Raw genomic sequence first — 12,618 nt, 5'->3', positions numbered from 1 at the left:
CCGAACGCCTGAAGGAGGTGAGCGCGTAATGTAAAACCTCAGCGCTCTGACAGGGCAGAGGAGAATCACATCACCTTCGCTGTCAGATGCTGGGAGAGCTGACAACGAAATAACTTGCGCTCTGAATGGAGTGCCCATCACTTTAGGGTCATAGCCATGTCTAGGTCTGAGGATGACTTTAGAGTCATTCGGTCCGAACTCAAGACACGACGCGCTGACAGACAGCACATGCAGGTCCCCTACACGTTTTACTGACTGCAGTGCAGTCAGAAAGACGGTTTTCAGTGATAGATATTTCAACCCCACGGTGTCTAGTGGTTCAAATGGAAAAGCTTTCAGGGCCTCGAGGACCAATGAAAGATCCCACATGGGAACCGACGGGGGGCGCGGCGGATTCATCCTTCTAGCTCCTCTAAGGAAGCGGATGGCCAACTCGTGTCTTCCCAATGACTGGCCGTGCGTCGATTCTGCGAACGCTGCCACGGCCGCCACGTATACATTGAGCGTGGATGGGGACCTTCCCTTATCCAACAGCTCTTGTAGGAAGGTGAGCAGATGCGCCACCCCGCATGTCCGCGGGTCCAGACCTCTGTCGGTGCACCATCCAGAGAACACCGACCATTTAGACGCGTAGAGCCTTCTCGTGGAAGGGGCTCTAGACTGCGTGATCGTGTTCATCACTCCTTCTGGCAGGGCAACGAGTACCCGTTGATCAACCATGCATGCAGAGACCAGCGCTCTGGATTGGGATGCCAGATCGTGCCGCGAGCCTGAGAGAGGAGATTTCAGCGAGCGCAGGTGCATCTGAGACCAAATAAGGAGGCGTTCCGTCAGATTGCAGAGATTTCTGGATCTGACACCGCCCTGACGGTTTACATAGGATACCACAGACATGTTGTCCGAGCGGACAAGAACATGCTGGTCCTGTATGAACGGGAGGAAGCACTTCAGCGCGTTCTCGACCGCTATCATTTCCAGAAAGTTTATGTGAAAACCCTTCTCCTGGTCTGACCACTGGCCAAAGGCCGGTCTGCCCTCGAACAGTGCGCCCCAACCCGAGTTGGACGCGTCTGTCGAGATGACTTTACGATAAGAGATGGTTCCCATCATTACTCCCTGCTGGTACCAGTCGGCCACTAACCAGGGCTGCAGAGCTGCTATGCAGGCCTGAGTCACTCTGATTTTCTTTTCCGCCAGACACCCGGCGGGACACGCGAGCATTCAACCAGCGTTGGAGCGGGCGCATGCGCAGTAGGCCCAGCTGGAGCACCGCTGCAGCTGATGCCATACAGCCCAACATCCTTTGAAATGTTTTCAAAGGGAGAAAGCTGCCCTTCTGGAAAGATGCGGCTAGGTGGCGAGCACGGCGCGCGCTGTGTCGATAAACGAGCCGTCATGGTCACTGAGTCCAGTGCTATTCCTAAAAAGGAAATTGACTGGCTGGGCAGTAATGAGCTCTTGGTCCAGTTGACCGTGAGACCCAAGCTTTCCAGATGACTGAGAAGCACTGTTCTGTGAGATAGCAGTTCTATCTCTGACTGTGCCAATATCAGCCAATCGTCGAGATAGTTCATTATTCGCAGCCCCTGACTTCTCAGGGGGGCGAGCGCCGCGTCCATGCACTTTGTAAATGTACGGGGTCCCAGGGACAGGCCGGACGGCAGGACGGTGTAATGATATACCTGACCGTCGAAGGCGAATCTCAAAAATTGCCTGTGACGGGGTACTATCTGAATCTGAAAATAGGCATCCTTCAGATCTAGAGAAATAAACCAGTCCCTCGGGCGAACGTGCGCAAGGATTTTCCTGGTCGTAAGCATTTTGAACGGTCTTTTCGCAAGCACTTAGTTCAAATGTCTCAGATCTAGGATAGGTCTGAAGGCTCCGTCCTTCTTGGGTACGAGAAAATATCGGCTGTAAAAGCCTGACTTGCTCAGAGAAGGCTGTACCTTTTCTATAGCCCCTTTGCACAGCAGCTTTGCTATTTCTGCGTGAAGTAGGTGTGCTACTTCCGCATTCACTATCGTCGCGGTACGGGCTTGAAAGCGCGGGGACGGCGAATGAATTGAAGTGTATAGCCCTGCTTTATTGTGCTCAACACCCATTCTGAAATCCCTGGGATAGTTTCCCACGCAGCTATGTGAGCCGCTAGGGGGCGAATGGCCTCCGGGTTCAGACCGCCGCCATTTGCGGGCTTGTGAAACTGAACCGGAGCCGAAAGCGCGGTGCGCGCGCTCTCGGTTCTGGGCAATGGCTGCTCGCTGAAAAGCCGAAACCGGCTGATTTATGTGAGATGTCCCAATCATAAGGGATGGGGAACAGTCTTTTGTCATTTTTTGACCCTCGAGCAGCGCTCCGGGCGGAAAAGCTTCCTGTAAGCGTGAGCGCGTGTGCGCGGGCACGAGACTTACAAGTGTATTTGATGCCCCGATCATAATGGATGGGGAGCGTTTTATTAATGCCCTGCGTTTTGTGATAACACTTAAACGCGCGGGCGGAGCCCGGAGGGAGGTTAGTGTTAGCAAGCGTGAACGCACTCTGGCGGGCACGAGACTTACATTCATAACCTGCTTTCTTTTGTGAAACTGACCCGGAGCCGAAAGCGCGGCGCGTGCGCTCTCGGTTCTGGGCAATGGCTGCTCGCTGAAAGCCGAGACCGGCTGATTTATGTGAGATGTCCCAATCATAAGGGATGGGGAACATTCTTCTTTTTTTTTTTTTTTTTTACTTTTTGACGCGCGAGCAGCGCTCCGGGCTGAAAAGCTTCCTGTAAGCGTGAGCGCGTGTGAGCGGGCACGAGACTTACAAGTGTATTTGACGCCCCGATCATAATGGAAGGGGAGCGTTTTATTAATTCCCTGCGTTTTGTGATAACACTTAAAACGCGCGGGCGAGGCCCGGGGGGAGGTTTGTGTTAGCAAGCGTGAACGCACTCTGGCGGGCACGAGACTTATATCCATAACCTGCTTTCTTTTGTGAAACTGACCCGGAGCCGAAAGCGTGGCGCGCGCGCTCTCGGTTCTGGGCAATGGCTGCTCGCTGAAAGTCGAGACCGGCTGATTTATGTGAGATGTCCCAATCATAAGGGATGGGGAACATTCTTTTTTCACTCTTTGACGCGCGAGCAGCGCTCCGGGCGGAAAAGCTTCCTGTAAGCGTGAGCGCGGGCACTAGACTTACAAGTGTATTTGACGCCCCGATCATAATGGATGGGGAGCGTTTTATTAATGCCTTCCGTTTTGTGATAACACTTAAACGTGCGGGCGGAGCCCGGGGGGAGGTTTGTGTTAGCAAGCGTGAACGCACTCTGGCGGGCACGAGACTTACATTCATAACCTGCTTTCTTGATCGTGTAACAGAGCGGGCAGATAGTGGGCACAGACTTGTGGACACATTTCTTACATTCAACACTCGAGCGGCTTTTCTGCGCTTCATGAGAGTGTGCTCTGCGAGGTTCGGAGTGCTTATGTGTAGTGGTGAACACTGGGGCGTGGGCACTTTCATTACACTTACAACACCGACGGCATGAGCCGGACCAGACATTAAATACTCTTTTTGAGATTTTTCTGGGTCGCCGTGAAAACGGCGTTTGTGTTCAGGCGAGAGGGTCAACAAACCGGCTCGTTGGCTGCTAATTGAACCACTGCAGTAGCCTGTTTGAAGGGGACTGACAGGGAATAAACTTAAACACGCACGTCTTTTCGGAGGCGATGTGTCTGTTAGTAAGCGTGAGCGCTCGTGAGCGGGCACGTAACTTACATTCTTAATCTGACATTATACTCACTTGAGATTTCTCTGGGTCGACGCGAGAACGGCGGATGTGTGCAGGCGAGCGGGTTGCATTACCGGCTCGTTGGCTGCCAAATACACCACTGCAGTAGCCTTATCTAAGGGGACTGACAGGGCGAGACATTTCGACGGCGGCGCGCAAGCCCGTCCGGGTCATGCAGAGAGCTCGAGAGGGCTCTGCATGACGCGCGAACGGGGACGCGAGGGCGGGGTAGCTCTCTTGTAACGTAAAGAGAGCTAGCCGTGTGCTTGGTGGTCGAGCAGAACTGGAACAGTGTTTGTACGAGGGCGCGCGCACGAGTAGTGGGCACGGGACCTACATGTAACACAGATGATGCCCGTCCGGGTCATGCAGAGAGCGCGAGAGGGCTCTGCATGACGCGCGAACGGGGATACGAGGGCGGGGTAGCTCTCTTGTAACGTAAAGAGAGCTAGCCGCGTGCTCGTACGTGTCCCTCGGCCTCATTCTCAGATGCGACGGCAGTGAGGCTCGTGAGCGGCAGCTGCGCGTCAGTGAGGAGAGGCGGGGGGTGTTGAAGGCTTCAAGTCGAGCCCGCAGGGTCGACAGCGGAAGCGCTTCACAGCCGGAAGTGCGAGGCGTCTTAAAAAAGACACTCGCTGCTCTTTTAGAATAGGTTTTAGAAAAGGTTTTAGCAAGGTAAAGGATACGTCGCCGGATAGCGTAGCTCGCACGGATGGCTGAAGGTGGCGAAGACGGCCGGCTTCCTCAGCGCTCTCCTAAGCTGGCTGTCCGCTGTTCGACGGCGGCGGTGGCTTCTCTCAGATCCAGCGATGCGAAGAGCTCGCTGAAGAGAGGAAAATCAGGGAAGTCAGCCTACAGCCCCTAGTGTTATACGCTAAGCCACGCCCATTCTGGCGGGCTGTGACGCTATGAAGGCGCGGGCGCCCTTCATTGGGCGTGACGTCACGCCGGGCTCACTGGTAGGCTGCAGCAGTTGCCCGCAGGGCAGCCAATGAGCACGCGAGATGGCCTGCTCTAGGTCTGCTAGCTGCTGCACTGCGTTGACAAGGAATACAAAATTAAGGATAATTTTTTGGCTTCAGTATCTCGAGAAGATGAATCTTTCCCGTAGCGTAAGCTAAACTTTCGCAATACGAGAGAACCTCTCGTAAGAGAACAATACAAACGCAAAAAAAAAAAAAAAAAACTTTTACGTTTACAAACATTCAGACTCCCCCCTCCCTTGCCTCACAGTGCTTTGGTCCACTGCCTGCTTCCCTCCTTTACCTCACCTACATACACAAGTCCGGTTGGAGAGAAAAAAGTCCTTCAGTAGTTGTGGAACTCTAGGAAATAGGCTATCATGTCTATTTTATTCATCTTAAACTTTGAATTAAGTGAATATTTTCTCTTTAATACAGATGTTTCGGAGTCATTAATAAATTAGTCCCGATGTATTTTTCCATGAGTCCACTGTGTTAGCAATTATAACATTACCTAGCTTGTTTGGTAGCTTGATTAATACCGTAGCTGGTTGGATAATAAGTCACCCACTACAACTAACACGGCAATAAGCCTATGTGTGAACTGATATTAGGCTAATATTGTAGACCTACTGTTGTGTTGGGTTTTCATTTGCTCAATATGATGTTAAGTGGCAGATTAGTGGGCTTGCTGCAGTCAAATATCTAAGTCAAGTCAAGTCACCTTCATTTATATAGCGCTTTTTACAATACAGATTGTTTCAAAGCAGCTTTACAGAGATAACAGGAAAATAATGTTGTAATAATATTGTTAAATATAAAATTAAATGTCCCCAACTAAGCGAGCCAAATGCCAATGGCGACAAAGGCGAAAAAGGGCGACATGGTAAGGAATCAAAACTCCATCAGGTGACAGAATGGAGAAAAAAACCTTGGGAGAACCCAGGCTCAGTCAGTGGGCCAGTCCTCCTTTGGCTTAAGTAAGAGACGTCCACTGTCCCAGACGAAACCTAAAATACTATGTGGAGGACACAAGTTAATTTAATAATTATAATATGACCGCGTGGTAAACCTATTAACCTAACTCATATTTAAACAACTATCGCTTTGTGTTGTTGGCCAGAGAAAATGACAGAGAAAAGAAAAACGTAATAAGAAATATGAAATAATAATTAAATAATAGTAGTAAGGCTTTCCTCTGTGAATACATATTGTACAAGTAAAATGTTGGTATTATTCTTGTCTCCTTCAAAAATTGCTCTTGATAAATTTTTATATTCTGTGGAGGTCCCTAACAGCAATGGTGCAGATGTCACGGGGTGACTAAAAACGGAACCTTATTTGCGGAAATTGGGCCCGCGGAGCACTTCCGGCATAACACGGGGCCGGTTCCGGGAAGACACGGAAGTAAGGAGAAACAAGGAAGGAGAGCTGACGAGCGCGATTATTGTCAGCTGTGCGGCAGGAAAGATCCTGAAGGGCGATTGGGCCATGAGGAACATAAAAGAGGTTGATATGGAGAGGAAGGTGACGAGTGGGGGAATGGAGAGCGAGCTGAGGAGACACAGCGGAGGTCGGGTGAAGCGACAGCGAGGAAGTGGCCGGCGGTGGAAAGCACGGGGCTTAAGGAGATAAGTGACGGTCTTCTTTCACCGAATGTGCTATTAGGATTTGTCAGTATTATTGGGTGGATGATTTACTTTACTCTGTTTCTTGAAGAGGTTGTAATGTGACAGTGTCTGCAGACATTAATTCGGGGAAAGAAGAGGAGCGCTTCGGATGTGATATTACAGTGCCGAGTTTGTTTACATCTGTCATAGAAATTCTGTTCGCCGAGGCTGTCGTCTGGGGAACCGCATGCTGATTTGATGGGTGAGGTTTGTGAGTGCAGTGCTGGTCATTTTAATCACGTGTGCAGTTGAGTGTTTTACAGTGGATGCACGAGTGGGGGGAAGAAGCTGCGGCTTGTGTGGTATCCGAACGAACAGAGCCTCGACGAAATAGTATTCCTCGCTGTTGTCATCTGAGCCATTGCACCGAGCCACTTCTCCGCTGCTGCATCCAGCCCTGTATTTAAGAAGAAAGAATGAGCATATTGAATCCATACTAATTTGCTTTGTTTACCAGTCTATGCTGAAGTCCCGCCGATCCAGTGAACCGAGCCACATCTCCGCTGCTACATCCAGCCCTGTATTTAAGAAGAAAGAGTGAGCATATTGAATCCATACTAATTCGCTTTGTTTACCAGTCCATGCTGAAGTCCCGCTGAGCCAGAGCACCGAGCCACATCTCCGCTGCTGCATCCAGCCCTGTATTCAAGAAGAAAGAGTGAGCATATTGAATCCATACTAATTCGCTTTGTTTACCAGTCTATGCTGAAGTCCTGCTGAGCCAGTGCACCGAGCCACATCTCCGCTGCTGCATCCAGCCCTGTATTCAAGGAGAAAGAGTGAGCATATTGAATCCATACTAATCTGCTTTGTTTACCAGTCTATGCTGAAGTCCCGCTGAGCCAGTGCATCGAGCCAGTGCATCGAGCCACATCTCTGCTGTAACATCCAGTCCTGGATCTAGGAAGAAAGACTGAGCATACTTAATCCATACTAATCCACTCTGTTTACCAGTCTATGCTGAAGTCCCGCTGAGCCAGTGCATCGAGCCACACCTCTGCCGTTACATCCAGTCCTGGATCTAAGAAGGAGTGAGCATACTGAATCCATACCAATCCACTCTGTTTACCAGTCTATGCTGAAGTCCTGCTGAGCCAGTGAACCGAACCACCTCTCCGCTGCTGCATCCAGCCCTGAATCTAAGAAGAAAGAGTGAGCATACTGAATTCATACTAATCCACTCTGTTTACCAGTCTATGCTGAAGACCCGCTGAGCCAGTGCATCGAGCTACATCCCTGCTGCTGCATCCAGTCTTGGATCTAGGAAGAAAGAGTGAGCATACTGAATCCATACCAATCCACTCTGTTTACCAGTCTATGCTGAAGTCCTGCTGAGCCAGTGAATCGAGCTACATCTCTGCTGCTGCAACCCGTCCTGTATCAGGAAGAAAGAGTGAGCATACTGAACCTATACTGACCCGCCCTGCTCACCAGTCTATGTTAAAGTCTCGCTGATCCAGTGACTCGAGCTTGATTCCCGCGGCTGTTGTCTAGGCCGGACTTTCCGACACAGGAGGAACGGGTGGCCTGTTCTTCCTCCTTGAGATTGCCTTTTAATTAAATAAATAAACTTGAGATTCCTTTTACTCTGTTCGTTGTCCTTGGGCTGCGGAGTAGCTCCTCAGGGGGAGGTACGGCAGAAGGAGGGAGGGTCGGTTGGCAAGCAGTGCCCTCACACCCCCCGGCCTGTGACACAGAGACTGAGAGGACTAGTCAGACTACAATCTTAAAAAAATGTTTTTTTTTAAACTAGAGTTATGAGTAGCAAAGCACTCTACTAATGACCCTAACAAGGGGAGTACTATCAGCATGGACCTGAGAAATGCTCCAGGTTTGAGGTTTATTATCTTGTATTACAAGTTAATCGGCTTATAGACAATAGACAATAAACAAAGTCCAGTTGGTCCAAAACGCAGTAGCTAGAGTTCTCACTAGAACCAGAAAGTATGACCGTATTAGCCCCGTTCTGTCAACACTGCACTGGCTCCCTATTAAACATTGTATACATTTTAAAATATTGCTGACTACTTACAAAGCACTAAATGGTTAAGCTCCCCAGTACTTGAGCGAGCTCTTAATACATTATAGTCCTTCACATCTATTGCGATCTCAAAATTCTGGCCAGTTGATAATACCTAGAATATCAAAATCAACTGAAACCCTAATCCTACTTAGCACCAAAACTTTGGAACAGTCTTCCTAACATTGTCCAGGAAGCAGACACACTCTGTCAGTTTAAATCTAGCCTAAAAACACATCTCTTGTACCTGGAATTCATATAGAACATTATACATTTCTATTATTCAAATAAGTTAAATAATTATTAGGCTGCATAAATTAGGTCAGCCGGAACCGGGAACACTTCCTAGAACACCTGATGTACTCGTTACATCATAAGAAGAATGGCATCTACGCTAATGTTAGTCTTTCTGTTTATTCCAAGGTTTACTGAAGTCAGCCGGATCCGGGCCGGATCCAGATTAGATGGTACCCATCCACAATGCATCCCTGAAGTGCCTGCCTCATCAGCCCTGTGAAGGAGTCATCGACATGACAGCCATCGGCACTGATCCTCAACAAACTCGTCTCCATACGTCTCCTCTCCATGATGACTCGACTTCCAACCAGATGGAACTGGATAAATATTCTGAATGTTCTCATCCAATCTGACTTCTGACCTGTAATGCTGCCAAGGTTTTTTTCTCCATTCTGTCACCTGACGGAGTTTTGGTTCCTTGTTACTGTTGCCTTGGCTTTTGGCTTGCTTAGTTGGGGACATTTAATATTCAACAATATTATTGATCTACCTTACTTAAGGTGGACAATTACGCAATTTTCTTCTAGCAACAAACTTTGTTGTGTTATTTTCATGTTATCACTGTGAAGCTGCTTTGATACAATCTGTATTGTGTCCGATTGCTGATCCTGATCGATTGCTCCTGTCTGCCTAGCTGCCTGCTGTGTTTTGTTTGCTTCGAGGCTGTAAGCTCCGTCTAAGCCTCGTTTTAGCTTCGTATTTCTTTCTGTTTTGAAAAATCATTTACTACCATTTCTAGTTGTTTATACTACTAAATACAGCTTAGACAACATCTCAGATTAACCTGACATCGCTAGCTTCCGTTATTGTTAGCACAACACGCTAGTAACTCGCTTGTCTGTTAACGTGAAACCCGTGCGCTCAGTTATTTATTTATTTTTCTCTCGCGCGCCCGCACCTCTGAGTTCATAAAAAGCCCAGGTGAGTAAGAGTCAGTCAACAAACACGGTAGTAATGTCTTGTCCTGTTATTGTCACCTGCACTTCATGTTACATGTTTAGCATAGCCTTCCCCGTCGGCAATATAGGGTTTATATGTGATAAATGCAAGGAGACAGTCAGGCTGACGGAGAAGATTTCAGAATTAGAGACGCACTCGGTTCCGGCTGAATCATTGCCTGTGCAGCAAGGCAAATGGGTGACCATGAGGACAGTGACTTGATCGCTCTAGTCGCAGATCAAAAAACCACTCTTCCGTTCCAATTACCATAACAAATCGATTTGCCCCGCTCAGTGAAACACCCACTGAGAATTCTGTTGATTGTGCCCTGGTAATTGGTGATTCAATCACACGGAACGTTAAAATAGAGACACCAGCCAACATAGACACGTGTTTACCGGGAGACAGAGCGACTGACATCATAGCCAATTTAAAAGTGCTGGCTAATGCTAATCGTAAATTCTCTAAGATTGTTATTCATGTCGGCACAAATGATGTTCGACTCCGCCAGTCGGAGACCACCAAAATTATTATTAAAGAGGTGTTTGAACTCGCAAGTACGATGTCAGGCACTGTAATTTGCTCTGGCCCCCTTCCTGTTCGAAGGAGTGATGAGATAGTTAGCAGATTGTCATCACTCAATGGCTGGCTGTCTAAGTGGTGTCCGCAAAATAATATAGAATTCATAGACAATTGGAAAAGTTTTTGGGGCAAACCTGACCTGTTGAAAAGAGATGGTATTCATCCCTCCTGGGATGGTGCTGCTCTTCTCTCTAGTAACTTGGCTCATAGTCTTAGAGATAAAACATGATAATCTAGGGCTCAGGTCAGGAAGCAGACAAACTGGATAAACTGACCGTCTGCTAGCGGCCTCACATCACCAAGGTCAGATAAATCCCATCACATAGAGCCTCTTTCACCTAGATATCATCATATAGAGACTGTGTCTGTTCCCCGAATTTGGAAATCCAAAAAACTTCCAAACCCATCTAAGGTTAAAAATGTAATTGATGTTCAACAAATAAAAAATAGATATAATACAGATGAGCAAACGATAAAGCTTGGGTTGCTGAATATTCGATCCCTTACTTCAAATGCGCTCATAGTTAATGGTATGATTTCCGATTATAATCTAGATGTGCAGTGTATGACAGAAACCTGGCTAAAACCAGACGATTACATTACTTTAAATGAGTACTTTAAATTCTGGCATCCAATCTTGCCCTTCTTGGGCTGAAAATCAGTCCAGCAGTACTAAAGAGACGTTCGCATGCAACAGAAGCTGGTAAGGCAATGTTGATTTTAAGAGACAATTTGCAAACTGCAGGATAAGATTGCAGTATCTCTTTCTTGTCTACTTTAGAGGCAAGGTACACTTCTAGCTGTTTAACACTTTCCTGCCCATGAGTTGTCTTCATGCTTGAAAATAAGTCATCGTCATCTGAAGCACTCGAACCATTGCTGGTGATGACTGATGTGAACGTTCTTCCTCCAGATGGTCCTTGATGTAAGCAAGTCCTAATATACAGGTCCTTCTAAAAAAATTAGCATATTGTGATAAAGTTCATTATTTTCCATAATGTAATGACAAAAAATGAACTTTCATATATTTTAGATTCATTGCACACCAACTGAAATATTTCAGGTCTTTTATTGTTTTAATACTGATGATTTTGGCATACAGCTCATGAAAACCTCTCAAAAAATTAGCATATTTCATCCGACCAATAAAATAAGTGTTTTTAATACAAAAAAAGTCAACCTTCAAATAATTATGTTCAGTTATGCACTCAATACTTGGTCGGGAATCCTTCTGCAGAAATGACTGCTTCAATGAGGCGTGGCATGGGGGCAATCAGCCTGTGGCACTGCTGAGGTGTTATGGAGGCCTAGGATGCTTCGATAGCGGCCTTAAGCTCATCCAGAGTGTTGGGTCTTGCGTCTCTCAACTTTCTCTTCACAATATCCTACAGATTCTCTATGGGGTTCAGGTCAGGAGAGTTGGCAGGCCAATTGAGCAAAGTAATACCATGGTCAGTAAACCATTTACCAGTGGTTTTGGCACTGTGAGCAGGTGCCAGGTCGTGCTGAAAAATGAAATCTTCATCTCCATAAAGCTTTTCAGCAGATGGAAGCATGAAGTGCTCCAAAATCTCCTGATAGCTAGCTGCATTGACCCTGCCCTTGATAAAACACAGTGGACCAACACCAGCAGCTGACATGGCACCCCAGACCATCACTGACTGTGGGTACTTGACACTGGACTTCAGGCATTTTGGCATTTCCTTCTCCCCAGTCTTCCTCCAGACTCTGGCACCTTGATTTCCGAATGACATGCAAAATTTGCCCTTCATCCGAAAAAAGTACTTTGGACCACTGAGCAACAGTCCAGTGCTGCTTCTCTGTAGCACAGGTCAGGCGCTTCTGCCGCTGTTTCTGGTTCAAAAGTGGCTTGACCTGGGGAATGCGGCACCTGTAGCCCATTTCCTGCACACGCCTGTACACGGTGGCTCTGGATGTTTCTACTCCAGACTCAGTCCACTGCTTCCGCATGTCCCCCAAGGTCTGGAATCGGTCCTTCTCCACAATCTTGTTCAGGGTCCGGTCACCTCTTCTCGTTGTGCAGGGTTTTTTGCCACACTTTTTCCTTCCCACAGACTTCCCACTGAGGTGCCTTGATACAGCACTCTGGGAACAGCCTATTTGTTCAGGAATTTCTTTCTGTGTCTTCCCCTCTTGCTTGAGGGTGTCAATGATGGCCTTCTGGACAGCAGTTAGGTCGGCAGTCTTACCCATGATTGCGGTTTTGAGTAATGAAACAGGCTGGGAGTTTTTAAAAGCCTCAGGAATCTTTTGCAGGTGTTTAGAGTTAATTAGTTGATTCAGATGATAAGGTTAATAGCTCGTTTAGAGACCCTTTTCATGTTATGCTAATTTTTTGAGATATGAATTTTGGGT

General features: G+C 47.6%; 1 long non-coding RNA gene across 1 annotated transcript in view; it reads right to left on the bottom strand.

The window, feature by feature from the left end:
* The window catches only part of LOC143715418 (uncharacterized), a 53,266-nt gene that overhangs the window by 38,212 nt on the left and 2,436 nt on the right, over nt 1-12,618 (bottom strand). The window lies entirely within an intron of this gene.

This window comes from Siphateles boraxobius, unplaced genomic scaffold (assembly GCF_051911475.1).
Source record: "Siphateles boraxobius isolate OS27281-9 unplaced genomic scaffold, OSU_SipBor_1 12, whole genome shotgun sequence".
In the NCBI taxonomy this organism is placed as follows: domain Eukaryota; kingdom Metazoa; phylum Chordata; class Actinopteri; order Cypriniformes; family Leuciscidae; genus Siphateles; species Siphateles boraxobius.
Note: the sequence above shows the minus strand (reverse complement) of the source record. Positions and strands in the feature narration are given on the sequence as shown.